At 37.9% G+C, this 13,238-nt stretch overlaps 1 protein-coding gene and 1 long non-coding RNA gene across 4 annotated transcripts in view; one reads left to right on the top strand and one right to left on the bottom strand.

Moving 5' to 3' along the window:
• Positions 1–13,238, top strand: part of PDE7B (phosphodiesterase 7B) — a 357,977-nt gene that overhangs the window by 154,787 nt on the left and 189,952 nt on the right. The gene's annotated exons all lie outside the window — the stretch shown is intronic.
• LOC129560702 (uncharacterized) overlaps positions 1–13,238 on the bottom strand; it is a 132,252-nt gene that overhangs the window by 16,985 nt on the left and 102,029 nt on the right. For 2 of the 3 annotated variants that reach the window (XR_008686847.2, XR_008686844.2), the window contains one exon: positions 8,814–12,063. The exons of the other annotated variant lie outside the window; for it this stretch is intronic. This is a non-coding gene — a long non-coding RNA (uncharacterized LOC129560702). Of the gene's footprint in view, positions 1–8,813; positions 12,064–13,238 lie in introns of those variants that run through there. 3 annotated transcript variants of the gene reach the window in all.

Raw genomic sequence — 13,238 nt, forward strand, 5'->3', positions numbered from 1 at the left:
GAGGCTCTGTTCTACAGCTCTGAGAAACGGTCTCTACAGTGTGCGTGGAAGCATCCAGCCTGCCAGGGATTGAGGTCAGACAGGAAGAAATTAGGGGTCTTTCTGTTGCTCTTCTCTACTCCCCTCCTCTCCTCCCCTGCTCCATAAACTCACATCCACCAATATGAACAAATTGTCCTCAAATGACTACTCACTTCCAGCCTGCTGATACCTGAAATCCCTTAAAGGGAGAAAGGCCTTCCAATCGACAATTAGATTAATACTGTTAGTATTAATATATGAATATATTTACATAATGACAATAAACCCAATACTATCATATATTGTAACAATAGATTAAAATAACTCGTGGTGGAGGCAGTGTCTTCTATGAACACTTTTCAGTCATGCATAACAAATCATTTTCTAAGTGTGATAACAAACAAGAGAATATTAGCTAAAGGCAGAAAGAGAGAGGTTCCAGTAATAGGGATGAACAGAGAGCTAATAAGAAAAAAAGTTTGTGAACTTTCCATACTTTGCAGCCATTCCTTGAATTACCTTCAACAAGCATATTCAGTTGAAGGCCTTCATGAAGATAGATTTTTCCCCCTAAAGCTACAAAGTCAAACTGTTCCATTTCATGTGATTCTTGAGGATTTTTAGTTTGATTATTGTTGTTGTTTAATCCACAAGAGTTTCTTTGTCAAAGAATTTGTCTATTAAAATTGTCACTCTAATCCATACTGACATAGTTCATTCATAGTTTATAAGCCATAGTTTATTCATCTTCATCATTACTATGATAAATCAAAGCAAAGACTGAAGGTGGCTGCCCCTTCATTTCATTCCACATATGTTAGTCTAGACATTTTCACCAAAGAAATCTCTTAGAAAAATTCCACTTCATAAGTAATCTGTTTTAGGTGACAATTCTCATTCATTTGCCTGAAATGTGGGAGACCCAGGTTCAATCCCTGGGTTGGGAAGAATTCCCTGGAGAAGGAAATGGCAACGCTTTCCAATATTCCTGCCTGGAGAATTCCATAGACAGGGAAGCCTGGCAGGCTACATTCAATGGGGTCACAAAGCATCAGACACAACTGAGAGACTAACACTTTCACTAGTTCGTTTTAGTTTTCAAACATGTATTATTTATTTGTGCTTCATATTATTTTTAGTTCATAATATCTTTAAGTTCAAATTAAGTCTGCATTGTAGAGTGCCTAAAGATAGTCATGGGCAGTAAATATTCAGTAGCACTTGTGATAATATAATATTTTAGGTTTTTTCTGTTTTTGCTTTGAAATATCAGAATAAACAGAGAAACTTTCCTTTTTACTTAACTGTTTCCTGTAGCTAGACTTGGGTTATGGTTTAACATCAGGATAAAGGATAACAAATGAAGGAAAATATGATGCAAAATATGAACTATATACCTGTTCATGTTTCATTTACAGATCTTAAAATATTATTTTCCAGTGTTTGGTCCTTGGAAAGAACACACAAGACACTTCAAAATAACTCCCTTACACAAGTGGGAATAACAACCTTGATGAAGTATGAGACTTTAGAGTTTATAAAATACTTTCAAGAGCACAATTTCATGTGATGCTCCCAACAGCCTGTGAAGTAGGCATGGGGTTATTACCTCTTATTTACTCTGCTGGAAAAAAGTGTCTAGGAAGATTTAGTGATTTACCCAACATCACAAAATGAGTTATGAAACCAATTATTTGTCCAGATGTTTGTGTCATCCATGTTCAGCTACCTCTTCTGTTGTCACCATGAGCTCCTCCCAGCCCCACTGTCCCGAGTCTGGTCAACCTCCACTACACTGGGCCAGGTCACATTTCAGTAGGTGACATACAAGGACAGGAGAAAGTTCTTTGATAGGTAGACTTTTGACTGGAGGGAGACAGACACCATCAGTATCTGAATCTAAAAGCAAACATGGAAATTCTAGTCTTCGCCAACATCTCAGCCTGCCACAATAACACTGAAAGTGTCACCTGTGTCCTCTTTCAGAGAAGTATATCTTCTTGGTCCTAAACTCTGTGATTTTTCAATCCTGGCTAACCCTTAGAATGACCTGAGAAGATTTTTTTTTTAATTCAGATGCTCTGGCCTCACTCCCTGTGCATCTAAGATGGGGCTCAAACATTGATATTTTTGAAAGCTCTCCAGGTGACAAATGTGCAGCCAGGATTGAGATCCACTGATACAGCTGAAATGGAAGCAAAGACTGTTATATACTGGCACAGAAGCCGCCTTTTTTCTCCACAAACTAGGTAAAAAGAGCATGTCTGTTGACAGTCCCAACCATTTCTATGTGGAGGCCTTGTATAATTTCCAAACAAGTCAGAAAGTTGTGTCTACCAGGGAATTCCTGTGGGCTATTATTAAAGGGCTTATGGTTAACTGATGGGCTGAATTAATGGTGAGCATTAAGGCAGATCGAACCTCAAAATTCAGGCAGATTAACAAAGTGACCAATGTGAAGGTACAGATTTCAAGTTTAACTTTGAGTTTCCTATCTCTCATAAGACAAGCACTGGTGGTAATAAAAAGGATGCTTTCTTTCCTTTACCAGTCAAGTGTCCATGGACCAGCCCTTATAAAAACTTGGGTCTATCCAGATAGACATAGGAGGAGAGCTATAATTAACTTGAGTAAGCAAAGTAATAAACAGCAGCCTAAAAAACAACTTCTAGAAATCTAAGAGGGACCAAGGGTCTGTCCTTAAACTACCCCTTCCTTTATTAATCCCCTGCACAAGGAAACCCCTAGAAATTACATCAAGAGTTGTTTGCTCTCCTTATATTGGACTCGATTACATGTACATGGGTATGAGAGAGTCCCACTGAGGAAGCACCTAAGCACAAATAAGCTCATTAAAGTGGATGAGTAGTAAGACATAATTCATTTCATATAAAAATGAGGAAATGAATGTATCATATGAAGTTATAGTACTGGGGGAAAATATTATATTGTACTTCTTAACAAGGTTAAATATGCAAGTTGCATCTGAAGTTTCTCTTTCCCAAAGGTGTATTTGACCCTACACTACCTGGAGCAAGGACATATCTAATTATTAATTAACTTAAAAGAGTCTGATGCTAGGAGGGATTGGGGGTGGGAGGAGACGGGGACGACAGAGAATGAAATGGCTGGATGGCATCACCGACTCGATGGACATGAGTTTGAGTGAACTCCGGGAGTTGGTGATGGACAGGGAGGCCTGGCATGCTGTGATTCATGGGGTCGCAAAGAGTTGGACACAACTGAGCGACTGAACTGAACTGAAGCAATTATAAACAAATAGATTCATAATCAGAAAACCATTGAATCACTCAAAATCATCTAAAGTGTCTCCATGATTTATGGAAGACAAACCCACAATACACCAAAAGCAGACAGATGGAGTAGATTTTTATTTATTTTTTACTTGGAGGATGGTTGTTTTACAGTGTTGTGTTGGTTTCTGCTGTACAACTCAAATGAATCATAACTATATGTATATATATATATATATATAATATCCTTTCTTTTGAGCCTGCCCCCAACTCACCCCCTAGGGAGCAGACTTTCTAAAGTCAAGAACTTGCTTTTATCACATTAGAAGGGGAAAGAAGTTTATGTATGTAATTTTGTTCAACAAATACTTCTTGAGGATCAATCATGGGTTTGATACTTTCGAGAGTAAAAAATAACATGGGACCTCCTCAAAATAACTATAAAACAAATATTAAATGAGCAGAGAATGCTAGTTAAAGTTCTCATTTAAATATACACTACTGCTGAAAAAGAAATGTGGATTAGAAACAGTGAGTACTGTCAGCAGTTGGAAGGACATAATACAAGTTGGTGAAGAGCCCTAGGGCCCAGCTGCCCTCTTTCCTCATTTTAGCAAACTTTTATAAAACAGCACTTTCATTGGTAGTAAATATTGGCCATCCATTGCCTACAAATCAGGTCCAGATCCCTCAGACCAGAATCAAAGCTCATTCAGAACTAAAGCCATTCATTGTGAGTTGTCAGGTGTTCCCTTGCCCCCGACCCTGTAGTGTGTAGTCAATCAGACGACAGCCCCCCACAGCCCCCTCAGCCCTGGCCTTTACCATGCTGATCCTTCAGGCCCCAAGATCCCCTGGACCCCCCCACCCCCTCCCAACGTTAACCCCCACCCATCCACACACTTAAACCTACTCAGTCCCTACTTGTCCATCAAAATCCAACCCCAGACCTGAAGCTTGTTCTGTCAGATCCAAGTAAAGGAGGCAGTTTGTGTCCATAGTAATTTGCCTTAATCCCGGTATCTTGAAAACAGTATAATAATGCATATATATGGAATTTTGAAGGCTGTTAACGATGGCCCTGTATGCGAGACAGCAAAAGAGACACAGATGTATAGAACAGTCTTTTGGACTCTGTGGGAGAGGGCGAGGGTGGGATGATTTGGGACAGTGGCATTGAAACATGTATATTATCATATGTGAAACGAATCGCCAGTCCAGGTTCGATGCATGATACAGGATGCGTGGGGCTGGTGCACTGGGATGACCCAGAGGGATGGGATGGGGAGGGAGGTGGCGGGGGTTCAGGATGGGGAACACATGTGCACCTGTGGCGGATTCATGTCAATGTATGTCGAGACCAATACAATATTGTAAAGTAATTAGCTTCCAATTAAAACAAATAAATTTATATTTAAAAATAAATAAAAGCAACTCTATAAGCAGTTTCCATGAAAAAACAAACAAACATTAAAGACTCTAAAAGAGATATTTTGTTAAAGGTCCGCTTCTGAAAGAGATGCAAATACTGTTTTTTGTTGGCACTGTAGCCAGTAGGAATCATGCTTGTGAGCTAGTTCAGGATGACAGTAGGAAAGGAAAGCCATGTGTACAAGTGAAAATTTGGTCTTTTCTGAGGAGAATAGGAAAGTATTCCCTGCTGTTAGAAAATAATAGCATGATAAAGTTCTGAAAGCTGCTGCTGCTGCTGCTAAGTCACTTCAGTCGTGTCCGACTCTGTGTGACCCCATAGACGGAAGCCCACCAGGCTCCCCCGTCCCTGGGATTCTCCAGGCAAGAACACTACCTATAATCTTTGCCAATCTTGCCAGAATAAGTTACCTTCTGTACTGAGTGACTGATTGGCCTGAAAGATACTCTTTCTGGCCAAGAGACACCAGTTGAAAGCCTTTGCCATTATCTAATAAGTGTAAGGCTTCTTGCTATAACATAATTTTAATGAGTTATAAAGACACATTCTGTTCAGCATATTTGTCAGGGAAATAATTGGATCTACATAAAAATAAAAATGTGGAAAAGGAATTAAAATAGACTTCAAAGTTTATTTTCTTTAAAAGTCCGTTATGTAATTATTTTTTAATTTTATTGCTGCTGCTGCTGTTAAGTCACTTCAGTCGTGTCCGACTCTGTGTGACCCCATAGACGGCAGCCCACTAGGCTCCTCTGTCCCTGGGGTTCTCCAGCCAAGAATATTGGAGTGGGTTGCCATTAGCACAATTTCCTAGCTTTCTTTAAATAAAGAGATATACTCACACAGAGAAAGTGAGAGATTGATTTCAAAAATTATTCTTCCAACTTAATTAAATCTCCTTTAAAGTTCACCCTGAACTAAGGAAAATATCTTTACGTGTCATTGATACACATTTAGATTCAGGAAGCTTTCCCAGTGTCAAATATGCAAATCTTAATAAATACATTGAGAATAATAGCAGAGAATTTTCTAATTTTCAAAATCATAACTACATTTTGACACGATCATTGGCTCATTTATAAACAAGCTTGTCTGTCAAAGTTATTTTTCTAGAGTTCCAGATTTATTTATTTTTTCAAATAAATCAAGCAGTGATACTCACTCTTATTTAGGTCGTAAATATTTTTGAGCAAGAATTAACCTCACTCAGAAACCCATTGATTTCCCAAGTGATCCAGCAACCAACTATATTATTTGATATATTTAGATTTCCTTTAAGTTATATATTATATAGACACCCAAATGCTAAGAGAGAAAATAATATTTTCATTTTCTACCATTACAAAGGACAGGAAAATGACAGAGACAAAAGTGCAGATTTTTATCAATGTGGGACATGAAGGAGTGTTTTTTGACTGTTCTCTGTCAATTTAAACCATTTAAACAATCTAGCTCTGCTGCAGAGAAGAGAAGTGTTCTCTCCTCTTTTAAATTTATTCTCTCTCCCATTGTGGAATGTTAAACAGCAGAAATACGCCCATTTGACCCCAAATGTGATCTTTTATCTTGGCCTGGTTGTTTTTGATCCAAGACAGAGAAACATCCAGCTAGTTGCCCGGATTCTTTTCCAGTGTGCACTGCACTGCACTCGTGTGGGTCCATCTGAAAGGCCCAGGGCAGAGTACAGTGGATATATTGTTTGGTGTTCTTCCCTCCCTGAGAAATGACAACCCACTTAGAACATAGAGGTGCTGAGAGGCTTAGACACAGTACATTCCAATTCCAGTTCTCTGGAAATATAGCACTGTGGCCAAATATTAGGGCTGATAAGAAACACTCAGGGCCCATCACCCCTAAACTGGCACTTTCAACAGCCCGGTCCAGAAGGAAGCTGGAAACAGTTGTTCCCTTAAAGCCTGTGCCTGTATTTTTGAACTAGTGTGTTATTGTTATTATTTACTGACTGTGTGATAATTTCAAGAATCAGAGGAAATAGTTCATTTGGGAAAGATAACATGCATATTTTTTCTTTTTCTATAATTCTATTACTAAGAATCTATCCTCAGAAAATCTAAAATACATAAATGTTTTTTGTATAGAGATGTTTCGGCAGTGTTATAAGAACCAAAAATTTAATGACTGTCCACATGTTTAAGAATAGGAAAGAGATGAATTTCATTATCATCGAGGCATATGTTGAAACATTATGTAGCCATTAAACACTACATTTGTGAAAAGTTTTAATGACAAAGAGAACTGTTTTTCTTATAGTGTTAAGTGAAAAAGAAACCAAAATGGTATGAGTGACATAGTGCCAGCTATTATATATGCATAATATAAAATATGTGTTATATATGTATCTGGATAAGACTGCAAAGAAAATAGGAAATGTTAGCAATAGCTGGTGGGTGGGGGATCATACCCAATACTTCCCTTCTTAGTATTGTCCTTTTCATTCCCCACTTATTACAAGAATAATTTCTCACATTTTACAAGACAAACAAATACACACAGGCATCCAACCACTGGAAATGAACTCAGAACACTTACTTTCCAATCTATTTTACTATTGTAAATTGCATCATTTTGGGAAAATCTCTAAATCAATGCTTCTTTCAGAGACTATGGTAATTTTATCTCATAAGAGTATGCTAGAATTAACGGATATATCGTATTTGAAATAATGTTTTGATAAGAAAAACCCATATGATTACATAACAGTATTTCTTGGAGGTAGAGAAAGTGGGCCTTTCATAGTTTTTCCAGGTCACCCTGTATAGTGAAGATAGTTTGACCACAGTTACTTTTGCCACTGCTTGGAATTCTGACCACCATGAAGGAAACTGAAGACTGTGGTGAAGCCTGGTTCCTGTCTGTAGACTAAGTAAAAAACTAATGCAAATGTGTTATATGTTTCCCTGTTTTATATAATGTGATATGTATTTTGCATTATTTTTCAACCTTTCTTTAAAATTGACAGCCATAATTTGAAAACCCCAAAAAGTGATACTAGAACATTACAATTCTCATTCCTTTTCTATCAGTGATTCAAATAGTGGCAAGAAGGTAGGAAGAAGGGAAAGAAGGAAGAAAGGAAAAGAGGAAGGGAGAGAAGGAAAGAGAGAAAAGAGAAAAAGAGAGAAAGAAATGGAACTCAGAAATACGGATCCAAAGTTTACTACAAGGAAGGTTGGGAAATTTAATTCTCCTATATGTTGAGAAAGAGGAAACAGAATGACAAGTAGACACCTTTTCTTTCCCACAGATTAGAAAAAAAATCAAAGGATTTTGGCATCTAAGATGCCTGGGGTTCAGTCTAGTTTTGGAAGGGTGTAGATAGTATGTATCTTGAGAGATATTTCTGGAAACTTTCACCAACCACTAGGTGATATTAAAAAAAAAAATCAGAGTTCATAAACAAATCTTTGTTTGCCTTTTGAGGTCAACACTTCAACAGAATTTAGGAATTTCTAACCCACAGGGGCATGGGTAGTCGTTGCACCTAATTTTGTTCTTAGACCCTGCCCTTCTTTCAATTTACATTCTAGCTTTTTTTTGTTTTGTTTTTATCACCTGGAAGAATTTTAGCCTTAGCCAATACTTTGAAAAAGTTAATAAGATTTGACATCAGCTTCTGGTTCGTAGAGCAGGAAGGTGTAAGTGGAAAGTAAGGTCAGAAATACAGCAATGAGAAGTGAATTCCCTAACTGGGATCATAGTAACACAGGCAGTCAGGGTCAAGAGGTGAGGGGAAAACCATTCACAGTCCTAGTTCTAGGGCTAGAATGAGGTCAAGTCTGAGAGACTTGTCCCTGAAGGCTTAATGAATTTGCACTTGGCACTTCCAGATTTCATTCATCCAGAATTCTAGTCCATATCATGTGCTAAACAGACCACTTTCTGGTTGAATTTATGTTTTACTCACATCTCAGAACTAATTGCAAACTGAGATTTGTTTGTTTTGATACTTTTGCAGATGGTTGATGGAGAAATACATCCTAAAAGTGATTTTTCACTTCTAATAGAAAAAAAAAATGTTTTTACTTTCCCTTTTCTTCTTTACAGCAGAAGTATGTGTAGAATTTGTCCTGAATTCCCAGGCTGCTCTATTACAGGGATGGCTATGCTCAGTGGCTCTCAATATTCAGTCATCTGCCTTCTTGAGTGAATCTTAAATATGGAGCATCTTTCTTCTCAGAGTAAGACTCACTTTAGGTCACCAAAGGCCCATTTATCACTAGTTATTTAAACTATTCAGTTCAGTTCAGTTCAGTCGCTCAGTCGTGTCCGACTCTTTGCGACCCCATGAATCATTTAAACTATTACAGGATCTGAATCATATAGCCGAAATCATGGAAAATATAATAATCATTTCATAATATATCCTTTATTATTAACAGTGGCTGCACTGCCTGACCTTGGAATCACTCCACTACATGACTGCACTATCCCTGCGTCCAAATGTGGATCTTGGCCTTTTGAATAATATTCTCCTTTTTTACCCAAACTTGTCTATCTTGGCTAACCAGAGGCTTACTGTGGATGGATCAGAGTAGGCAAGCATCAGGGTGTGTGTATATTTCTAAGTGCCTGAACTAACATGGGACAAGCTGTATGGATAGTGGGTAACTTGATGAAACAACCTCAATTAGGTCTTCATCTCTCACATTATCCAAGGTGGCTGGGCTTGGATTCATAGGCTGTGTAGGCATTTGTTGTTAGATTCTTGTCTTAAAAAAAAAAAGAAGAGGAAAAAGTGTGAGAGTGTAGCTTTTTATCAGTTGGAGAAATAAATTTCTAGGAAATGATAATGGTTTAGAATATGGTTTACGTGTCTCCCTCAGATAAGAGTTTGTGGTCTTTTTTTGTGTGTGCCTCTCTCATGGGGTGGCAAACCTAATTCCAAGACAATAACATATTTGTGACAATTGAATAAAAGAAAAATTAACCAAGAAAAGCATTTAAGTTACCCCTTGAATTCCCAGATTTAATTCTCCCTCAACTTGGTACACCCACCGGGGGCCCATCACTTCCAGCCCTCTGCCCAGAATCAGCCTCTCAACTTCTCTTTTCTCAGGAAGAGTCACTGTCAGCAAAAGGAGTCATTTTTCCTAGAACTGTCTTTTCAATCTTCTGATCTGGTCTTGGCCCCCACCCCAGCTCCTTCTCATTATTAGTGATGTACAGAGAATGGGGAAAATCAAGATTCCTTTAGAGATAGACACGCAGACTTACAGAGACGGAAACAGACTGTCTTAAGTAACTGCATACTTTGTCCTAATGTACTCATTTTATGAATATGTCTGTTCACAAGTGGTTTCAGAGTTGTGATATGGAAAAGTGAGGGAGTGAGGAGTGTGTATTTAATGTCTTTTCCCTCTTCTTGTGGGTTAAGGAGCTACCTTTCAATCATATGGCTTTTCAGCAGTTCTATCATTTTAGCTAGGAATAGAAGAAGGAAAGTGTGAAAGTCTATATGTAGAAAGAGCTAGTTGAACATATAAGAAAAAGAAGGCTATGATTCCTTTGTTAAAGCGAGTACTCTGACAAAAGACTCTAATGTGAATGTAATTTTCTCTATTTAAATTAATAGCCAACTAACGTCTGTATTCCAGTATGAAATTTTTTCCAATATTATCTTCACTATGGAGAGTAAATTTAGGCCCATTCTACAGTTAGAAAAATGGAGACACAGCAAATTCAAGGATTTCATCCAATATAACAAGAGAGCCAGACAAAAGCTAATGACTTACAGATGTAGGATATTTTTCAAAGAAGACACACAAATCATGTTATCTTTGATGTAACATGTGTAGAACTAACAAAATGCCTGCTTTTGAGACTTAACAATAATCAGAGGGGGAAAAGAAATCTTTTCGTTTATTTTAATTTTAAAATTCCTCTGTGTATGTAGTCATTTCTCTAAGACCAAGCCAGGGTATTTTTTTGTGAATAACAAATCTAACTAAATAAATATTGCAACAAGTTAAATTAAAATTTCCATATAATAAAGCTTAAAATTTCTACCCCTCTTTACCAGTTCTTTTGTGGGAGAAAAACATAGGCATGATGACAGCGGCAAAAAAGAAGTCTTTCTGTCTCTTCCCAAATCTGGTAGACAGGAATAGCTGTTGAACTTACTGTGTAAGCCAGGTACAGAGGTCCCTGCCTTCAAGTGGCTTTCATACCAGGGACCGTAGGTGAGACAAGAGTGCTCTTTGGAGTGAACACAGAGAGCCATCCATGTTGGGGGAGCAGATGAGAGGCCATCAAACTTGGTCTAAAGATCAGGATACAATTTGTGGAAAAGGTGAGAACCAAACTAATACCTAACATATGTGTAGGAATGAGCCTGATGAAAGAGTGTGAGTGACATTCCAGAAAGGTGAAGCAGCATGTGAGAAGACCTGGTGATAAAAGAGCTGGCAGCATATTAGTGAGGGCTTCCCTGGTGGCTCAGATGGTAAAGAGTCTGCCTTGAATGCAGGAGACCTGGGTTTGATCCATGGGTTGGGAAGATCCCCTGGAGAAGATAATGGCTACCCACTCCAGTATTCTTTCCTGGAGGATTCCATGGACAGAGGAGCCTGGCAGGCTACAGTCCATGGAGTCACAAAGAGTCGGACATGACTGAGCGACTAACACACACAAGCATATTAGCAGAATCCAAAAAAATCCTGTGTGACAGGCATGATGGGGAGTAGGGATAACTTACCTATCAGAATTGCCCTTTTGCACTTTTTGAACATTTAAAATTTATGAACATTCAATAGTGTGCTGGTTAAATAGATAAAACTAGACTTAACTGCTAACACACCATACAAACTTGTGGATAAAAAGAAAAACTGGGTGTACACATGAACAAAGACTTTGAATATTTTCCTTAAATGATAGGTTTTTTTTCTGAGCTTCCCATTATAAACTGGGTTAAAACCCAAGTCCTATAGCTAGCATTTATGTCATTAATGTCCAAACCAAACTCACTCTTTGAGAAGTTGAAGGAATATTTTTCTTTAAAGCTCTGATATTTTCATTCTGTCTTGTTCAGTTATTCTTTCCAAAGATATCTGAGATTATTTTCTTGATTTTGCATAAACTATATATTCATTTTAGGGCTTCCCTGGTGGCTCAGATGGTGAAGACTCTGCTTGCAATGCAGTAGATCCAGGTTCAGTCTCTGGGTTAGGAAGATGCTCTGGAGAAGGGAATGCTTACCCACTCCAGTATTCTTGCCTGGAGAATTCTATGAACAGAGGAGCCTGGCAGGCTAGAGTCCATGGGTCACGAAGAGTCAGACATGACTGCACAACTAACACTTTCACTCCATTTTTAGGAAACTTGGAATATAGATGAAATCTATATAGAAGAAAACAAAATTGCCCACAATACCACAATGCTGATAACCATTGTCAATATTAATTTGCATAGAATATTCATTATATTATTTTCTAAGCTTTTCTATAGAAATATATCATTATAAGTTTTTTAGCAATTTGGGTGTATTCCTTTTTGTGTACATGTATTCATGTGATATATATTACATTGATTTTTAAACCAATTTTAATTATATAATTTACAATATTTTGTAGAACTATATCTAGTGTGTAACTTTCAGCCTAGTTGAAAATAATTTGTAAACTATAAAGCTGTTGTATTTCCAAGAGTTCAGGCTCACGCAGGCCTCTATTCATTAGTTTTAAGATACCACTGTGAAATGACGTAGGTGGCAAGTATTATTATCGCTGTATTGCAGATGGGGCATCCAAAGCAGACAGCAGTTGCATAACCAAGGCAGAGCTAGAAATACACTGGGGTTATTTTGAAAGTAGATAGAATGAAAATTACAGGTGAAATTAAACGTTGGCACTTAATACTTCTAATCAAAATCCTCATCTCTTTGAAATGATAATGCATAAAATTTACCAGCCCTCTCTTCCTTCTCCATGAATTAAGAACCAAATCTGACCTTGAGGAGTCCACATGGGTATGAGTGGAAAGTTAAACCAGTTGCATATGCCAAGATGTTGCCAGACTCTTGCCTGAAGGTTTAAATGGTGTATGAGAGCTACAAGGAAATCTAAAAGATTGCATTGAATTTGGATGATGAAGTCAAATACCCATAGGTGTGTGCATGTGCAAACATACAGAGACACACACAGAATTTTAAGACCAAAAGTAACACTGAAGCCCAATTCCATGGTATTTTTATTAGTAATCTTTACTTGGGCACAATTTCACTTGAAGCTAGTGGGATTCTTTTTCCTGAGTCAAGCCTGCGGACTCAAGTCTGTTGGGAGCCAGCAGACCACAACAGACGTCATCAGATCTCTGGTGCTTCAGGATATACATACTGATCACTGCAGGGGTCGGGAAAGATTTTATTTTTTAACTTGCGCAGGCTTGCACAATTGTCAGCGGATATAACCCTTGCCTATCTTTGAAGTGTGAGCTATCAAAAACTAAATAAACCAGATGGAGTTATTTTCTGACTCAAGGTGACAGCGCAGAGCAATGCCTAAATGTTATTTCTT

This window comes from Moschus berezovskii, chromosome 10 (genome assembly GCF_049115385.1).
Source record: "Moschus berezovskii isolate FMDL1 chromosome 10, NW_MosBer_1.0, whole genome shotgun sequence".
In the NCBI taxonomy this organism is placed as follows: domain Eukaryota; kingdom Metazoa; phylum Chordata; class Mammalia; order Artiodactyla; family Moschidae; genus Moschus; species Moschus berezovskii.